Source organism: Sus scrofa, chromosome 1, assembly GCF_000003025.6.
Source record: "Sus scrofa isolate TJ Tabasco breed Duroc chromosome 1, Sscrofa11.1, whole genome shotgun sequence".
NCBI lineage: Eukaryota > Metazoa > Chordata > Mammalia > Artiodactyla > Suidae > Sus > Sus scrofa.
In genome coordinates this window covers 150,935,176-150,954,380 of record NC_010443.5, presented here as the reverse complement: position 1 = coordinate 150,954,380, position 19,205 = coordinate 150,935,176, and the positions used below count along the sequence as shown (strand labels likewise).

At 38.4% G+C, this 19,205-nt stretch overlaps 1 long non-coding RNA gene across 1 annotated transcript; it reads left to right on the top strand.

Annotated features, from left to right (window-relative positions):
- Positions 3,888–18,977, top strand: LOC102158634. Its single transcript, XR_002345921.1, has 4 exons — positions 3,888–4,232; positions 5,795–5,841; positions 11,728–11,958; positions 17,947–18,977. It is a non-coding gene; the product is annotated as an uncharacterized LOC102158634 (long non-coding RNA).

The window sequence follows — 19,205 nt, the reverse complement described above, 5'->3', positions numbered from 1 at the left end:
GAATTGTAAGAAATAGTTCTTGTGGAGAAGCTACCCAGTCTGCTGTGTTCTAGCAGCCTGAAACACCTCAGTGTTTTCAGTAAAAACATCTTCCCTTCTCTAAGACATGAGGGAGATAAGAAGAATGACTGATGGCATTTAAATCAGGGTATCTCTGCTTCTGGAGGCTGATAAATCAATTCCCTCCCAAAAGAGTCCCTTTCACATTCTACGCAAGTTCAGAGCTCTTCCTAAGATTTCTGTGAGTTTTTAGAAGCTTATTTTCTAGCAATCACCTCTTCCAAATTCCTGCCTGTGTGGAATTGTTATTTCAGCTATGAGTCATCTCATCATTGTCATCTGAGTTACCAGCCTCCAGCAATCCTGCTGAATCTCTACACACACCCAGGCATGGGAAGAGAACACGCACACACACGCACACATGCATAAACACACACAAATTTCAAGGAATCTGAAGGTGGAAAAATCTGAAGAGTGGAGGAGGGGCATGGACAAGGCAATATCATAATTCCGTGTTGAATATTCTACATCCTTTGCTTTGTTTCACATGGTCCCAAGCTGCTGCTGCTGCTGCTGCTGCTTTCTTTGGCTGCACCCATGGCTGGGACAGGGATCAAACCTGTGCCACAGCAGTGATAACGCCCAATCCTTAACCTGCTGAGCTACCAAGGAACTACTGGTCCCAAGCTTCTGAGACCATTTCTTTTCTTCTACATCTTTCTTCCTCTGAAACTCCTCCTCCTGGATTATCTTCAGAACTCCAAAGTCTTTAGGATGAAGAGAAATTTGGCTTCCCTCAAGAGTGTTTAGCCTTCCTTTAGCCCATTTTGAACTTCAAACCTCTCAACATGTTTAGAACAAAAGGCCTCTCTTGTAATAAAAAGTTAGAAAGCAGTGGCAATCACACATTGTAATTAATTTTTGCCTTCCTGTTTATCCATTGCACAAGTAAAAATTAAGAAGCAAACATTTTCCTCTGGACATGAAGGATTCCAGTAAAATTGGCATGACTAGTAGGACTCGTCTCATGTCTTATTTAGACAAACTTACTTCCATTCCTTTTCTCACTCAAAACCTTCTATTTCGCTTCTCACCACTTTTTTTTTAAATTGAATACTTAATCACAAAGCACCCCTCTGTCAAACACCCCTGCGTCCACTATTTCAGAATTAGGACATCCTGTGTTTAATCAGATCACATTGTCAACTACAGGAACTCTCAGGATCACCGTCAATCCACACCCTGGCTCCAGGCTTAAAACTAATCCACATACTTCTCACTAACTCAGCACTTCTCAACAATAGTCTCAGGATCATTAACCATCTTAAAGGCATGGGAGACCTTGGAAGAGCTTTGGTTTATGAAGGTTATATCCAGGATGTGCTGGAGCAGAGCAGCACAGACTCTCTGGAACTGATCATGAACATTGACTTTCAACTTTGCATTTAGTGACTCATGTCCTTAGTTTGAAAATGCCCACATGCCAGCACTTCAGTATGTAATGGATCCAGCTGGCAAGGACAATTGTTAAATTTTCAAGAATTTTGCAAGACAGTTTTTTAAAAAGATTAATTATTAAAAAATAAATTGCATAAACTAACAAATAATTTATATTAAAAACAAAAGTAATACCTACTCAAAACTAACCACTCTCCATTTTATTACGATTCTGTTTTATCTATTTTTGAGGTGATTTATGTCTCATCCATCCTCAAGGTGGAAATGCTATATTCTGTTGCACTATCCTGCATGTTTTCAGCACTGCTTGTGGAATAATGTAGGCTGGAGGCTTGAAATTGACCATGGAAGGAAAATTTACACCACAGAAATTGACATATGCTACAAAGCAAGGCTTGGTTTGTTGCTTTGTTGTTTTAAAAAATATCAATATTGAAGATTATAAAGTTATTGTATTATAAAAAGTGTAAAAAATTGAAGAAATAATCTTCTTGTATTAAAAAGATAATTTAATTCAGCATAAAAGCTATTTATGTGAATGAATGAAGTTCTAACTTGAGGAGTTATTGTTTCAAGATTGTGTCTCATATGTTTAGGCATTTATGTTGGAACTTTTCTCAGAAAACAAGTTATTAAATGTTTACTATCAAGTACCCCTGGAGTAAGTATCACAAAGAAATTGGCAAGTACTTCAAATCAGGGTTTCCCCTGCCCAGAGGGTCAGATTATCAGCATGTCATTGGTCATATTCATCATTTTTATTATATCAGAAAAAATTCCTATTAATGCATTTAATAATAATAAACCCATTATAGGTTATCAAAAATAATATTTTATAACAAACTGACAAAATAAACATAATTTTAACCAAAAATGTTTATTTTTATTTCATATAAATATATGAAAAAACAGATAAATGCTGTTGTTCAGCAAGTGAGTTTTCCTCCAAGAGGTAATTCAAAGACCCAGATTCTATTTTGTGACTTGATGATCTTCATCAAAGTTGCCCCACTTGCTTCAAGAAATCATTAGAAGATGAACCAAAAGGAAAAGGCACACCCATCTTCACCACATAGGACACATACACACCATTTCTGCTCAGATTCAATTGTGAAAATTTACTCAGTGGCCCTACATACTTACAAGAGCAATTGTAAACTGTAATCCAAGTTTGGTTGCTGGTATCTAGCAAGAAATTGATATTGTTTAAAGTAACTCTTTTAAGGGGGGATGGATGTATCTATCACAAATGAAATGCAAACTTTAAATATTTAAACTAATATCATATTAAAAGAGAAATATTAAGCAAGAATATAAGTAACCTATAGAATAGTTTCACTGCCATAAAAGTCCTCTGTCCTCTGCCTATTCCTTTCTCCTACTCCCCAAACCTCAGCAATAACTCATCTTTTTACTGTCCCCAATTTTGTCTTTTTCAGGAGGGTGTATAGTTGGATCAAAAGGTATGCAGATGTTTCAGACTGGCTTCTTTCACTTAGTAGAATGCACTTAAGCTTCTTCCATGTCCTTTCATAGTTTGATAGTTCATTTCTTTTTAGCCCTGAATAATATCAATTGTCTGGATGCATCATAGTTTATTTTTCCATTCACTTACGGAAGGACTTCTTGGTTGCTTCCAAGTTTTTGACATTGTGAATAAAGCTGCCACACCATGTGCAGATCTGTCTTGGGATGTAAGTTTTCAACTCCCTTGGACAAATGCCAAGAAGTGTGACTGCTGAATTGCATGGTAAGAATACATTTCATTTTACAAGAAACTGCCAAACTGTTGTCCTAAGTGGGTATACCATTTTGCATCCCAACCAGAAATGAACAAGCTTCTGCAACTCTGCATTCTTGCCAGCAATTGGTGTTATCAGAGTTTTGGATTTTGGCCCTTCTAATTGGCATGTAGCGCTATCTCATTTTAATTTGCATTTCCCTGATGATGTATGATGTGGAGCCTCTTTTCATATTCTCATTTGCCATCTGTTTTTCCTCTTGGGGAGGTGTCTGTTTAGATCATTTGCCTGTTCACAAATCTCATTGTTTTTCTTATTGTCAAGTTTTAGATGTTCTTTGTACATTTTGGATAAGAGTCCTTTATCAGATGCATCTTTTGCAAACATTTTCTCCCAGTCTGTGGCTTGCCTTCTCATTCTCTTGAAAATGTCTTTTACAGTAGAACAATTTAATTTGATTTTCCTGGATCAAGTTTCATGGATCATACTTTAGGCATAGTGCCTCCAACATCATCTCCAAACTCAAGGTCATCTAGACTTTTTCCCATGTTATCTTCTAGTAAATCTATGTTGAGACACTCCTTTTGAGGAGTTTCACTACCAAGGGAGCAAAGAAACACGTGGTAGCTGGAGAGGAGAGAACACAATTAATTAAAGTGATTCTGTCAAAAGCAGGGGGTAGCTGAAGTCTATCCCTGGGCATGTGGGAGGTGAAGGAATCTAGTTCACAGATGGAGGGGTGGCCTTAGAAGGGATCGCAGTTTGCTCATCTGTGTGAGCTGCAGGGACACAGAGCATGTGGGTGCAGATGCCAGAAAGTGACTTGATGTGGTAGTGGGAGTTTGCAGAATTCTATTCTGAAGCTTGATTCCCTCCATGAATAGAAAACCAAGAATAAAAATGGGAGAAGTGATGCTTGGAGTTTGGGGAGAAAGGAGAAGAGAATGGGAAAGTAAATGACATAAAGAAGGAGCCATGGTCATCATGCATCATTAAGGACCAGTCTGTTGTTCCCAAGGATGCAGTTAAAGGGTGAGTTCCGTCCTTATGCTTGTATATGCTTCTTTTAGCTTTGTTTGCTATAGAAATGCAAGCACGCAGGTGGTGGATTAAGTCAGAACATGATGTTCTCAAATGAGAATAATAAAACAAGAGAGAGTGAGGGAGTTGAGAGGGTATGCCCGCAAGTCATTGTATTGAGTAGTCATGGGGCTGACCTAGGTGGTTAAAAAAAGGAGGTCATTGAAGACATCAGATGGACAGATTGTGAATCTGGTGGGGCTGAAAGAAGGTTGGAGTTGAACTGCTAAAGGGATTGGAAAGTGATGGTTGGAAATGTGATACATGATGCTGAGACGCATGATGCTGATGGTGCATGAAGCACTATCACTTTTGTTTGTGAAGACCAAGTCAGAGAACGGCCATGGGAATAAGTGCTCTAGGTAGGGTGTCCTGCAAGATCGTTGGAGAAGAGGATTTCAAAAATCTTGAGGCTAGGGTGTTGGAAAGATCATGTACATGAACATTCAAATTGCTACACATGTAAGACAGGGATATTTTGGACGGAGTGGCAGTGAGTCAGGAGCTAGAAACATCAAAAAAGGAGGGAGAATCTGTAAGGATACACACAAGACAACCACAGGGGTGAGTGGTGTTTGATATAACCTGCTGAGATGTACTTGAAAGTTGCAGGATTTTCAGAAGAGAGAAGGGCGAATAAGAATAGTCTAAAAGCAGCAATGCGGAGAGAGCAGGTTCAGTCCTGCAAATGCTGTAGGAAAGGGGCTATGACAGAGAAGAGCCACCACCTAAAGGACTGCAGGGAAGCAGAGTCTTTGGGGCATTCTTGGAAGAATCCAGGAAAGCCAGGACGGGGAGGGCCAGTTGCAGAGGGGCTGAGGACAAGGGTGTTTGTGCTGACTTTGCACTGAAATTTTCAGAGGAGCCAGGGGTAGGATTTGGAGTTTGGGAAGAGTGAGAGAATAGGAGATGTGCAGTGATCTGGTGACCTGAGTCATTATCTCTAGAAGGTTCATTTTACTTGCTGATTAATGGAGTGGAAGCATTTCATTCTGAGGCAGGACCCTAGAATAAAAGTAAATGAGGTGAATCAGAAAGAAACCAGTCCTCTCCTGGATTGTAGCACAAACCAGTCCTTGTCACCCTAAACTTGAACGTGATCCTTCAAAATTTTTCTTCTGTTGGTTATGTCATTCATCTAGTAATATTTACTGAGAACATATTACAGGCCAGGAACTGAGTATATGCCAGAAAACAAAGCAGACAAAAATGTGTTAGCTTAAAACTAGGACTAAAACTTAAAACCAAAGGTAACTAAGCAATTGGCACAATTATGGAGTGTTTCATATGGCTTCTTGTGTCAGTATTTCCCCTAATGGCATTATATAAGTGGCTTTTTTTTTTTTTTTTTTCCGTCTCTCTAGGTCCACACCTGCAGCATATGGAAGTTCCCAGGCTAGGGGTTGAATCAGAGCTGTAGCTGCCAGCCTATGCCACAGCCACAGCCACAGCAACACTGTGTATGTGGCTTCTTAATAGGATATTTGCCCCTTTTTTTTTCTTTTTTTCCCCAGAATGTGAGCCTAATGATGTGAAATTGACTCCAGGATGGAAGCGATGGGTAAGTGGGCATGTGTGTTTGTTTGCCTGGAGTGCAGTAAAGCAGCTTCACCTCAAGTTCATCCATGTTATCAGGCCAAAACACTGCACCCAACAGACATCACAGCTTATCCATGTGTGAACTTTGGCCTGTATTTTAAAATGTGCGTGGGATATATCACAAGGAAAAGAGAATTAGATAATAAACATTTTAAAATGTTCACTTTCACTGTTAAAGTTTATGCTGAATGAGAAAAGATGCTAGTTTTAAGATTTAGAAATGTTTTAGAATTACCATCCTCAATGTTATGACAATAGCCTTTTCAGCACTGCTGGCAGGACAACAAAATTGTTCCATTTCTGAAAGCAATGCCAGTCAGTTCTGCTCTGAAAAACATTTTTATTAAGTACCAATTTTCTTGCAGATTCTATACTGGGATCTGAGGAAAGCAAAATAAATATCATATTTTTTCTTTCCTCAAAGATCTTTCAGGATTTTGGAATATTACCCAAAAATATATTTCAAGCGGTTTAAACAATTTATTTCTGCTGACTCAATAGCTCTATATCTAAAGAACTACCAGAGTGTTAATTTTTTTTAAAACAAGTAGAACATATGTGTACAATTCTTTTATCCTAGAATTATATGTAAAAATTTAAAAGTGGTAATAACAGAAGAAATTGCTTTAGCATATTATGCTAAATCCATTAAAAACAGTCATTAAAAGTTATATTAACAAAGAATGTTGATGTCAATGGAAATATTTATAATAAAATATTGGCTGAAAAACATGCAATTTTAATATTATGTAAACTTATGAAAATATACATACATGGAAGAAAAATAAAAATACATTTACTAATGTATCGGCAATTGTCGCCTTAAGAGCAGTTTGATTTTCTCCGTTGATTTCTCTTTAAAAGAAAAAGGTACTCTACAACTGCCATAAATTAGTTTTTAATCACAAAGCCATATATTTTTAAAGCGTAACGGTAAGGAGAGCAACTTTATTATCATAGTATCATTTCACTCTAACTTTTTTTTTTTTTTTTTTTTTTTTTTGCCTTTTAGGCCCGCACCCATGGCATATGGAGGTTCTCAGGCTAGGAGTCGAATAGGAGCTACAGCTGCTGGCCTATGCCACAGCCACAGCAATGCCAGATCTGAGCCATGTCTGCAACCTACACCACACCTCATGGCAACACCTTAACCAACTGAGCGAGGTCAGGGATTGAACCGACAACCTACGGTTCCTAGTCAGATTCGTTTCCACTTTGCCATGACAGGAACTCCTCACTCTAACTTTCTATGTATTTTTATTGTAGTCATGTATCATTCTGTATGACTTAAACAATGATATCTGAGGAAAAGTAAAGTCTAAATCATTAATACGTCCATGCTGACCTCTCTTTATCACACAAAAAGCCTCCCATTTGAATATGATCTTTAGAAATAGAGAAAAACAGTTACATTAATATCCAATATCTAAATGACTCCACCATATTTTATTAAATTAGCACTTTAGTATTTCTCAAATACATTAGCATAGGGAACAACTCCCCTAGTAAGTGCCCAGCCTGTAAAACTCCCCAGGTAGCCTGTGGCATGCTGCTTATTGGGTTCATTTTATTTCTGATGTATGTTAATGTAATGATATAGACGGATTCATCACAACTGATTTCATTTCCATCTTGAAAGTATGCATTTAAAAAGTATGAAGATATATGTTGTTCTCTGAATATAATGAATACCTATGATGTAATAGCACTATGAATAACATTGTTACAACCAAAGTGTAGCACCATAAAGTGAGCAAAGCAAGTTAAGATGAACTTCAAATCCAGTTCTGATCACTGATTAATAATGAAGTATAATGTTTCAACAATTAGGTCTTGTAGTTAGGGCACGGGCTTTGCCTTCAGGCAGGTCTGGGTCTCTCTGTCAGCTCTGTGTCTTCCTTGTGGGTGATTTAGCAGCTTGGTTAACCTTTAGGAGCTTCAGTTCAGGCATTGGTAAAATGGAGCTTTTAATTCCTGCGGTATTGCTATAGGGACATGAATCTGGCATAATGTAATCTTAAAGCGTTCTAACTTTCAGCATTGAAGTTCTCACATATGTTACTATGTTAAAAATTCACATAACCTCACTCATCCAGGGATTCATTTTCTTTTCACAAATATTTGCAAAGAAATGACTACTGGGTTTTTTAAGACTCTTACATTTTACTCAAAAATGTCGTGAGGTATATAGACAAAATATTCTCCACTTACATTGAACAGCCATGAGGAGTGCACCTGATGTCATTCCATGGGGCACAGAAGAATTTTCTACACTTTTGAAGGCCCTCTTTCCTATTTACTGGCATGCTTTTGTCCTCTCCTTCTATTAAGCATGCTTATAAAGTTTTGTTTTTGAGAAACCTGACTTTTTAGTCTTCTTTTCGAATGCTTTCCATTTAAACCATTTTAATTTTTAATTTTTAAAAGACTTACTACCAAGTTACCAGGGTTTGTAGTATTTACTATTCTATAATGCAGGAAGAATTCAATTCATAGATTTTTTTCAATCCTCTCTCCTATAGAAATTATTTATTGGAGTTCCCATTGTGGCTCAGCAGGTTAATAACCCAGTGTCTTGTCTGTGAGGATGTGGGTTCGATCCCTGGCCTCACTCAGTGGGTTAAGGATCTGGTGTAGCCACAAGCTGTGGCGTAGATCACAGATGTGGCTCGGATCTGATGTTACTGTGGCTGTGGTATAGGCCTGCAGCTGCAGCTCCTGTTTAACTGCTAGCCTGGGAACTTCCATATGCCATAGGTGTGGCCCTAAAAAGAAAAAAAAATATGTATTTAATGTATCATTTGCCTAGAATGGTTGAGGTTTAAGGCAAATGTGCTTCTCCTAAACTCTGTTCTGTTGCAATACATACAGTTAAAATAAAAATCCTGATGGAGTTCAACCTTTTTTTTTTTTCTTTCTGAAAGCACCCTTCACTTCTCATTTCTTCAAAGTGGTTCAAAGGGTAAATTTAACCGTTAACTGTGACACTGTCTGTCTCAGATTAAGACCTCCTAGTGTCACCCAGCTTTCAATTTCAGATGGATTCTTAGGCATAACTTCATCATATTTATGCCCAGTGCCGGTACCACGCTTGCCTGTAGTAGATGTCTATTTACTGTTTCTGGGTAAGAGAAGCAGGACAATGAATCAGACTATTAACTGTTCTGCTGGAGTCACAGAATAACATAACTGACTTTGTACAGGTATGAACTATTACTAAAGAAAATGGTAAAAATGGTAGGTTGCAGAGGCAGCTAGGATCTGGCATTGGTGTGGCTGTGGTGTAGGCCAGCAGCTGTAGATTCAGTTCTACCCCTAGCCTGGGAACTTCCATATTCTACAGATGCAGCCAAGAAACAAGAAAGATAGAAAGATGAAAGAAAGAAAGAAAGAAAGAAAGAAAGAAAGAAAGAAAGAAAGAAAGAAAGAAAGAAAGAAAGAAAGACAGACAGACAGACAGACACAGACAGAAAGAAAGAAAGAAAGAAAGAGGGAGGGAGGGAAGGAAGGAGGAAGGAACGAAGGAAGGAAGGAAGGAAGGAAAGCAAGCGATGAAAATCTTCTCTGGAGAATAATTGCCCTAAAGATTTCTGGTTATGCTACGTTTGTCTCAGGAGATTTAACAAAGTCAGTATGGAATTAAGGAAATGTAAAATGTAGTATAATGAAAATAAAGTATTTTGGAGTTGGAACAGGTCAAAGATTAATACCCCTGGATAGAAATATGAAAGTTGGAATTTTTATGTTTTAATCATTTAATTTTTTTTTACTTTTTAATTGAGGTATAATTGACATATTATATTAGTTTCAAGTACATAATATAACATTTTGATATTTGTATACATTGCAAAATGACCACCATAATAAGGCTAGTTAACATCTGTCACAAAGTATAATGACAAAACATTTTTTTCTGTGATGAGAACTCTTAAGATCAGTTCTCCAAGCAACTTTCAAATATGCAATACAGTATTATTAACGACAGTCACTATACTGTACATTACATCCTCATAACTTATTTTATAGCTGGAATTCTGTGCCCTTTGACCCCTTCACCCATTTCTCCAACCCTCCACTCTCTGCCTCTAGCAACCACCCATCGGGACAAATAGTTTCACAGCAGCACAACCTAACCATTTAAAAACTGTAAAGTACAGACTTCCCGTTGTGGTTCAGTGGTAACAACCCCAACTAGTATCCATGAGGACTCAGGTTTGATCCCTGGGCCCACTCAGTGGGTTAAGTATCTGGTGTTGCTGTGAGCTGTGGTATAGGTGGCAGATAAGTCTCAGATCCCATGTTGCTGTGGCTCCAATTCAACCAATTCCGAGCTCCGATTTGACCCCTAGCCTGGGAACTTCTGTATGCTGCACGTGCAGACTCAAAAAATACAAAAAAATAAAATAAAAATTGTAAAGTAATGTGTACATAGAAAAAATAGATATAGGTGACACTATAATGAATAATAGCTCCTATTTTTATGTGAAAATGACTGGCAAAGTTTTTTTAAAAGCTATCAGAAAACAATTTTAAATATTATAATTATTAAAAATGTTTAAAAATTCACATCAATTCAATTGGATATATTTCAAATCCTTTTTATTATAGTTATAAACTCACACAGAAAAGCACATTAAAGAAAAAATATTCAGCTTATTGAGTTATTACATAGTGTACACATATATCTACCACCTAGAGCAAGAACTAGAATATTGCCAGGAAACCCAGCCCCCACTATAGGCTTATTTCTATCACAATGTTTTTAATCTCCCAAAATTAGACACTTACCTGAGTATCATCAATTCATTACTTTTCTCTTTACTACATAAGATTTTTTTTTTTTTAATTTTTAGGGCCACATCTGTGACATGTGAAGGTTCCCAGGCTAAATGTCAAATAGGAGCTTCAGCTGCAGGTATACACTACAGCCACAGCAACACCAGATCTGAGCCATGTGCAGCCTACACTGCAGCTCTCCATAATGCCAGACCCTAAACCCATTGATTGAGGCCAGGGATCAAACCCACATCCTCATGGATACTATTTGGGTTCATTTCCTCTGAACCACAACGGGAACTCCCTAAGTTTATATTTCTAAATACTATAGTTATAGCTTTGCCTACTTTTAAACTTTACATAATGCAATCATTCATACATACATTTTTTTAACTTGCGATCATTTGCTCACATTAACCAATATGCTTTTGAGATTCACTCATGTTTTTGTATAATTATAGGTCATTCATTTCAAAGTTACAAGGTATTATAGTGTACAATTACCCCACAATTTATTTATTCTGCTACTGTTGACTGACATTTCAATCATTTTGGAATTTAGCAATAAGAATGCTGTGACCACGTATGTGGATGTCTCTTCTGGGGCGCACAGGCACAGGCTGTGGTTGGGTTATGACAAACTCCCTCCCTAACCACGCTTCAGGCAGGTTCCTCTGTCCTCTGCTCCATTGGGCTTCAACCCTAGTCTCCTCCAGTCTTCCACCTGCCTCCCCCAAGTCTTAGCAAGAATCCTGCTAATTTGTTTTGGAAGGATTCCCCCACCTTTCCTAATCTGATCAACATTGATATCTAATCAGGTTCTTCAACCCCATCTTTGATGTCTAAGTCCATGGCTTGCCTGTCAGTTTAGAAGAATAGCCCCCCGATATCTCTTCTTGGTAATTTTCCATCTACGGACCCCCTTCCTCTGCTAGTTGGCAATAAATACCCAACTGTCTTTACTGTATTGGGAGTTGAGCCTGATCTCTTTCCTCTACTGCAGTAGCACCAATGCAATAATCTTAAATAAATTCTCCCCTACCAGCTTAGCATGTAACTTTGTCTTTAACAGTGAACATCGAAGGAGGAATTGCTGAGTCATGGAGCCTCAACATCTTCAGCTTAATCAACATTTCCTATTTTCTGCAATGGATATAACAATTTACACTTCCACCATCATATATAAGACTTTCCTTGGCCTTCCATTTGTGCCATCATCTGGCTGTTTGAATCCTAGCTACTCCTGTGGATGGATAGTGAATTTTATTATCGTTCAATGGATATTTCTCTGGTCACTAATGCGGTAAAGCACCTTTTCACGTGTATACCGATCATTTATTTTTTATGTTTTTTTACTTTGTTTTTAAATTAAAGTATAGTTGATTTACAGTGTTTCTTCAGGTTCTGTTGTACAGCAAGGTGACCCAGTCACACACAGTTCCTAGTGCTGTGTCGTAGGGCCCTATTGCCCATCCATTCCAAATATAAGACTTTGCATCCAAAAAAAAACCCCCAGAATGCCATCCATCCCACTCCCTCCCTCCCTCTTCCCCCTTGGGAACCCCAAGTCTGCTCTCTTTGGCCATGTTCTGTTTCTGCTTTTTTAGACAGGATCATAATTATACAGACCACTTGAATCATGTCAATAACTCTTTTTACCTCTGTTTATATTTAGTTATTCCTGCTTATATTTTTGGCCCACTTTCTTACAAGTTTTCTATCTTTTTCTTCTTGAAATGTAGAATTCCTCTGTGTATTTTGGAAACAGCACTTTATGATTATATATGTTGCAAATAATATCTTTTTCACTTTTTAAATATGAAATGTTGGTGAACAAAAGATCTTAAGTTGAAGTTCCCATTGTGGCTCAGTGGTTAACAAACCCAACTAGTATCCACGAGGATGCGGGTTCAATCTCTGGCCTTGCTCACTGGGTTAAGGATCTGGCGTTGCTGTGAGCCAGGTGTAGGTCGGAGGTGTGGCTGGGATCCTGCGGTGCTGTGGCTGTTGTATAGGCCAGCGGCTATAGGTCCAATTCGACCCCAAGCTTGGGAACTCCATATGCTGCAGGTATAGCCCTTGAAAGACAAAAGACAAAAAAAAAAAGATCTTATGTTGAATGCCATTTAGTTTATAATATTTTTCTCTGTGATAAGTAATTTGAGTATTCAGTTTAAATATTTTTTTATTCAGAAACCATGAAGATATTCTATTAATTTAATTAAATGTATTTGCTTTCTTGTTCAGTTGGTTAGTTCGTGTGTGTGTTGCATGTATATATACAATCCTAATGGAATTATTTTTTTGTCAGTGATATGCCACCAGGTTTAAGGATTTTCCTCGCACTCTTTGAGGAGGTTTCATCATTTACAAAAGGACCACCTTTCCTCTGATGATTTAAGTGCCATTTATGCCATAAATCAAGTGTATAGCAGGGCGCGGGGTGGGGGGAGTCTATTTGAAAGCTCTCTATTTTTGCCCCGTTCTCTTTGTCTAGTCTTGCATCAGAACCATATGCTTTAGAGTTTGGCTTCTTGCATATGGCAGTTCAAGTCCTCCCACATCTTCTCCTTCAAGAGAGCTTTGTCTATTTTTGGATCCTTACATTTCCATGCAAATTTTAGAAGCATCTTGTCAAGCTCCATTTAAAATTGTTATTTTTATGGAGATTTTAATTAACTATGTAGACAATTTGTGATGATCTGACACTTTTGTAGTGTTGAATCTTACAAAACACGAGCATAGTATATATCTTAAGTTACTAAAACTATTTTAAATTCCTTAGTTTTTTTTTTTTTTTTGGTTGAACCCACAGCGTACAGAAGTTCCAGGGCCAGGGACTGAACTCCTGCCATAGCTGTGACCCAGCCACAGCAGTGACAATGCTGGATCCTTAACCCATTCAGTTGCTACGGAACTCCCTTTTAATATTGTCTTAAAGTTTCTGGTGTTTTGTGCATCTTTTGGACATGTTTGTAGGTATATTTGATTTTCCTCATTCCTAGTACTTATGTTCTATAGTCACTATAGAGACCAAATTAGCAAATATTGAATCCTTTGGTCCTAGGTTCTGGTAAGCCCCAGCCACAGTATTTCTGTCAACTGATCAATACTCAACCTTAAAAAAAAAAAAAGAAAAGAAAAGAAAAGAAAAGGAGTTCCCGTCATGGCGCAGTGGTTAACGAATTCGACTAGGAACCATGAGGTTGCAGGTTCGGTCCCTGCCCTTGCTCAGTGGGTTAACGATCCAGCGTTGCCATGATCTGTGGTGTAGGTTGCAGACATGGCTCGGATCCCACGTTGCTGTGGCTCTGGCGTAGGCCAGTGGCTACAGCTCCGATTCAACCCCTAGCCTGGGAACCTCCATATGCCGCGGGAGCGGCCCAAAGAAATAGCAAAAAGACCAAAAAAAAAAAAAAAAAAAAAAAAAAATACCCAACCTTGCTGTATTTGTGTTGATGTTTAAACACATCTTTTTGGTCTTTTTTTTTTTTTTTTTTTTGGCCACAGCGTATAATGGCTTAATGTGGGATTTCAGTTCCCAGACCAGGGACTGAATCCAGGCTGCAGCAGTAAAAGTGACAAATCCTAATCACTAGACCACCAGAGAACTCCTCAACACATCTTATTTAACAGGGGTGACTAAGTCTTACTTGAAGCTTGACTAGTATTAGGAATTATAAATATATTTTACTTTATACTTTGAAAAGAATGAATAAGAGATATTTGTTCAACATCACATAAGGTCTGCTTTGAAATTACTTGACTATTTCACATATTTATTTTGGATATATTTCCCTCCTACTTCCAAAAACTTTAAGGCAGTTTAGAGATTAAAAAAATAAAATATCAAGGAGTTCCTGTCTTGGCTCAGTGGTTAATGAACCTGACTAGCATCCATAAGGACATGGATTTGATCCCTGGCCTTGCTCAGTGGGTTAAGGATCCTGTACTGCCATGAGCTATGGTGTAGGTCACAGATGTGGCTCAGATCCTGAATTTCTGTGGCTGTGGCGTAGGTCAGCAGCTACAGCTCTGATTGGACCCCTCTAGGCTGGGACCCCCATCACAGTATGATCCCAAAAAGACAATAAATAAATAAATAAATAAATAAAATAAGATATCAAGATATAAACTTTCACATAAAGCAAAATGAGACTCATTTAAAAGATTCAGAAATACCTGACTAGCTGAGCTGACAAACTTAAGAAAGCACTTAGGCAAATACAGTGACACTAAGTTTCCCAAAAGACATAGGGAAATGAAAAGTGTTGGTACACATGCTTTAAGAGAGAGCACAGAATGCATCTTACAGATTGGGAGAGATTGAGGAGATGGATAGAAATGGTGAACGAATGAGTGGATTTGTAGGCAGAAGCCATTTGCTGCCTCCTGGTTGACATCGTGGAGAAGAGAATGTCACTTATAATGATTTGCTCCCACCGCTAAAGTGTTCCCATACTTTGGGACTTGTTCATTCAGCTGTCAGAGAAGCACTAGCCATTAAGACTTCATGGTGTTTGGACACAGAAATATTTTGTTCCTGTGACATCACACAAGAAAACAAGATGCCAAAGAGAAGATGCTTATGAGTTACACTGCTCTAATGCTGAGCAATGAACCCGAAGAGCTGCCTGGGTTTTTTGACACATGCATGTGACCTGTGTGTGTGTTTGGTGGGCAGGACCCTCTGAAGAGCAAGAGTTCAGCATATCCAGGGCAAAACCATTGGAGAAACAGTAACACTGGAAGACCTGAGTGATCACGCTCAGCTTAAACACCAGTAAAACCATGAGCTCTTGAGTTCGATAACTATTAAGCCTTAAGGGAAAGATCACAATCTTCCTTAGAAATGTATACCTACATTGAGATCTACAACTAACATTTGCATTCTATGTTTAAATATTTGAAATTTTTAAATCGAGCTATCCTCATAGCTCTGCCTTGCTCTCTTGCCAGCTTTGCAGCCTCAGCTGGGGCTCACTCTGTGACCTGCACCACCTCCTCCCTGTCAGCCTGGGTGGGAGCACAGCATCCACCTGGGAATCTGCAAGACATGGGGCAGGGCAAGGCAGAAGCTCTGCCTGGACCCTGGCTTCCAGGGCAGGGGTTGGACTTGCTGTGATGGGGTGGTTCTGAGCTAATCAAGACCCTCATAGAGCTGGGGAGGCCGCCTTCCACTCTGCCACATGTATTATTCAATTCAAGCTACTCTAACAAAAAATCATAGACTGGGTGGCTTACATGACAAACATCTATTTCTCACAGTTCTGGAGGCCAGAAGGTCAAAATCAAGGCCCCGCAGATTATTTGGTGAGAGCTCACTTCCCACTTTGTAGATGTCTGTCTCCTGCCAGTGTCTTCAGAAGATTTAGGGAGGCAGGTCCGGGCTCTTCATCCCCTTACATGAGGGCACGAATCCATCATGAAGGGTCCCCACACAGGACTTCGCCCAAACCTAGTCACCTCCCCAAAGTTCCACCCCCAAACACAATCACATGGGGGATTAGGCATCAGAATAGGAATTTTGAGGGTGACACATATAGACACATTCAGTCTATAATGTCATATGTGTTCAGTTCAAATTCCTGGGCTCTGTTTTCTAAGCGTCCATCATGAAACCCCCAGAAAAAGGGGAAGGAGAGAGATCAGTCATCTGGGGCCTGGACTCCCCACCTCTGACGTTTGGGGCAACTCTCCTTAACCATAGCAGCTGTATTCACCAGCATGAGGCTGTGACTTCTCATCACCCATCCCACACTACCTACAAACACAACAAAGCATTGCCTTGGAGGGGGTACCCAGTTCTGCCCCCAGGACTTTACCAAAGCAGAAACTTTACCAAAATGGGCATGAATGAATTCAATTTTTGCCCTGCATCACAGAGAACACTGAATTTTAGCTTTTTTTAAATGTAAAAATATTGTGTAAATTAAGTATTACAAGATTTATAATTCTATTTTGATATTTGTTCTTTTTTCAATATACCAGGAGCCTTGGAAGATACAAGTGGCCCAGAAGTCTATTTATCTCTGAGAAACCATGGCTATGACATCACCAAGTTAATTTTATTACCAGTGATAGTTATAATAAAATCTAAGGAAGTGCTCCTTTGCCTTGGCTCTGTGTTAGAATCCTATCCCAGACTGTCCCTCCTCTGTCAGTTTTCATCTCTGTGATGGGACCAGGGTCTTGCACTGGGGCAACTGCCTTGTACAGGCAGAGCTGAACCTGGTCTCATGTTTGTGAAGCTTTTCTCTGTGCTGGGTTCTCTACTAAGTGCTTTGAACATATTTCTTTTTTGTTGAATGAAACCTCCTTGTTGCTTTCATGATCTGCAGGGCCCAATGTTTATGGCTCTTTCTAAGCTCACTGACCTTACTTTTTTCACCTCTCACTATTCTCCAGGCAATTCAGCCCTAGGTTTGTTCATCCAAGTGCTAGTTCATCCCAAGTGCCAGTTTATTCATCCCAAGTGCCAGTTCCTTTTAAGGCCTCAGAACACAGGTTCTCTGTAATTAGGAAGTGTCTCCTTCACATATTTATAATTGCTGCTTCATTCGCAGTCAAGTCTCAGCTCAAATATTTCCTTCTCAAATAGGTTTCATGTGTATGCTGCTTTTACATCTTTTAGGGTGAGAGGAAGAAAGTCACCTGTCTTATTTGCTACTATATCTCCAGTAAAAAAGTAAAAGACTGCTTGGGACATAGTAGATGTTCAATAAATATTGTTTTTAATTGCAGCAACATGGATGCAACTAGAGATTCTCATACTAAGTGAAGCAAGTCAGAAAGAGAAAGACAGATACCATATGATGTCACTTATATCTGGAATCTAATATATGGTGCTAATGAACCTATCTACAGAAAAGAAACAAACTCATGGACATCAAGAACAGACTTGTGGTTGCTAAGGGGGAGAGGGAGGGAGTGGGATGGACTGGGGGTTTGGGATTAGTAGATGCAAACTATCACATTTGGAGTGGATAAGCAATGAGATCCTGCTGTAGAGCACAGGGAAGTATATCCAATCTGTTGTGATGGAACATGATAGAGAATAATGTGAGAATAAGAATGTATATTCTTTTATATAGTCATATTTATATGACTGAGTCACTTTGCTCTAGAGCAGAAATTAACAGAACATTGTAAATCAACTATAAAAAAAACTTTAAAAGAAAGAAAAAAAGAATTAAATAGGTAAACCTTAAAGTATTTGTAGTTTTTCTCTTTTTTTATTTCTCATTATCCTTTCATGTTATAATTATAGCTGTTTCTTCTTTTTTTCTAGGTATGATGTGGGTGGAACATTTGAGTTCAATGCACTATAGATGGGAAATTCTCATGAATATTTTTACCAACGCTATTATTTCCCTAACTTCTCAGAGGGCACAGAGAGGCCTGCTGGGGGTAGCAGAGGGCAGAGCAGAGGAAATATTACTGCCAAATGAGAGGCCGGTCTTTTCAAGGAATCACTGAAAGAAAAGAAATGACCTACTATTCATTAGCATTCTCTCATCTCATTTTAATTCATGAACTGTTAAGCATTCGGCTTAAGTGAAACTTGAACATTTTATTGATCTGTTCAGCGCTATTCATGAAGATCATTTGTACTCACACCGTCTGTTAGTGACTGATGTTATTAGGTGAAAATGGAATCTGGCTGAAAGGAGAAAAAGTAGACATATATTGGGGAGAAATTACCATATAAATAGACATTAACTATCTAAGAGACTTCTCCACCATAAAATAAGTGAAGCAGGTCTTTCTGGGCGTTATGGCTGAGATTTCAAGTTGGGATGCTATTTCAACTCTATTTTTTTTTTCTCTATCTGCATCAGAATAAGAAGAACATCCAATTGAGAGGTTAAAATGCTCAAGTGTACAGACTATAGCTGCAGGATATCTACATGGACATGCTATCCAGCTGCAATGTGTGAAAAGGCACACAGATAGGGTGCTCGCATTTTTGTATGTGGAAATGACCATCGCCTGTTATCCACATTCAAATAATATAATAAATCTTTTAAGGAGGTTTAATAAAATTGTGTCAATTCAAAAATACTCATTTTGAATTTATTTTTCTGTCCATTTTTAGAAATTTATAGAGGTTTTTCCTAAAATAAAGTTGGCACCAAGTGGCAATGTCGTCAAGATACACAGAAAATATGAGAGAAAAATGAAATCTTTTAAATGTATTCCTTTTGGAAATTGAAATGCACTAACTTGTTTTGCTGTTCACTTAATATGTAACTTGAGATATCAATCATCCTTTCATTTTATTCATTTAAAAAGTAAATTAAGGTTTTGCTCACAATAAAATAAAATTAAAGAGAAAAAGAAGATAATGATTTCAGTTACATATGATTCTCAAAAAAATTTTTATCTATACTTAAAAAAGAGTGAATTGGAGTTCCCACTATGGCTGAGTGGGTTAAGAACCTGACAGAGTCTCTATGAGGATATGGGTTCAACCCCTGGCCTTGTTCAGTGGGTTAAGGATCTAGTGTTGCTGCAAGCTGCACTGAAGTTCACAGATGGGCTCAGATC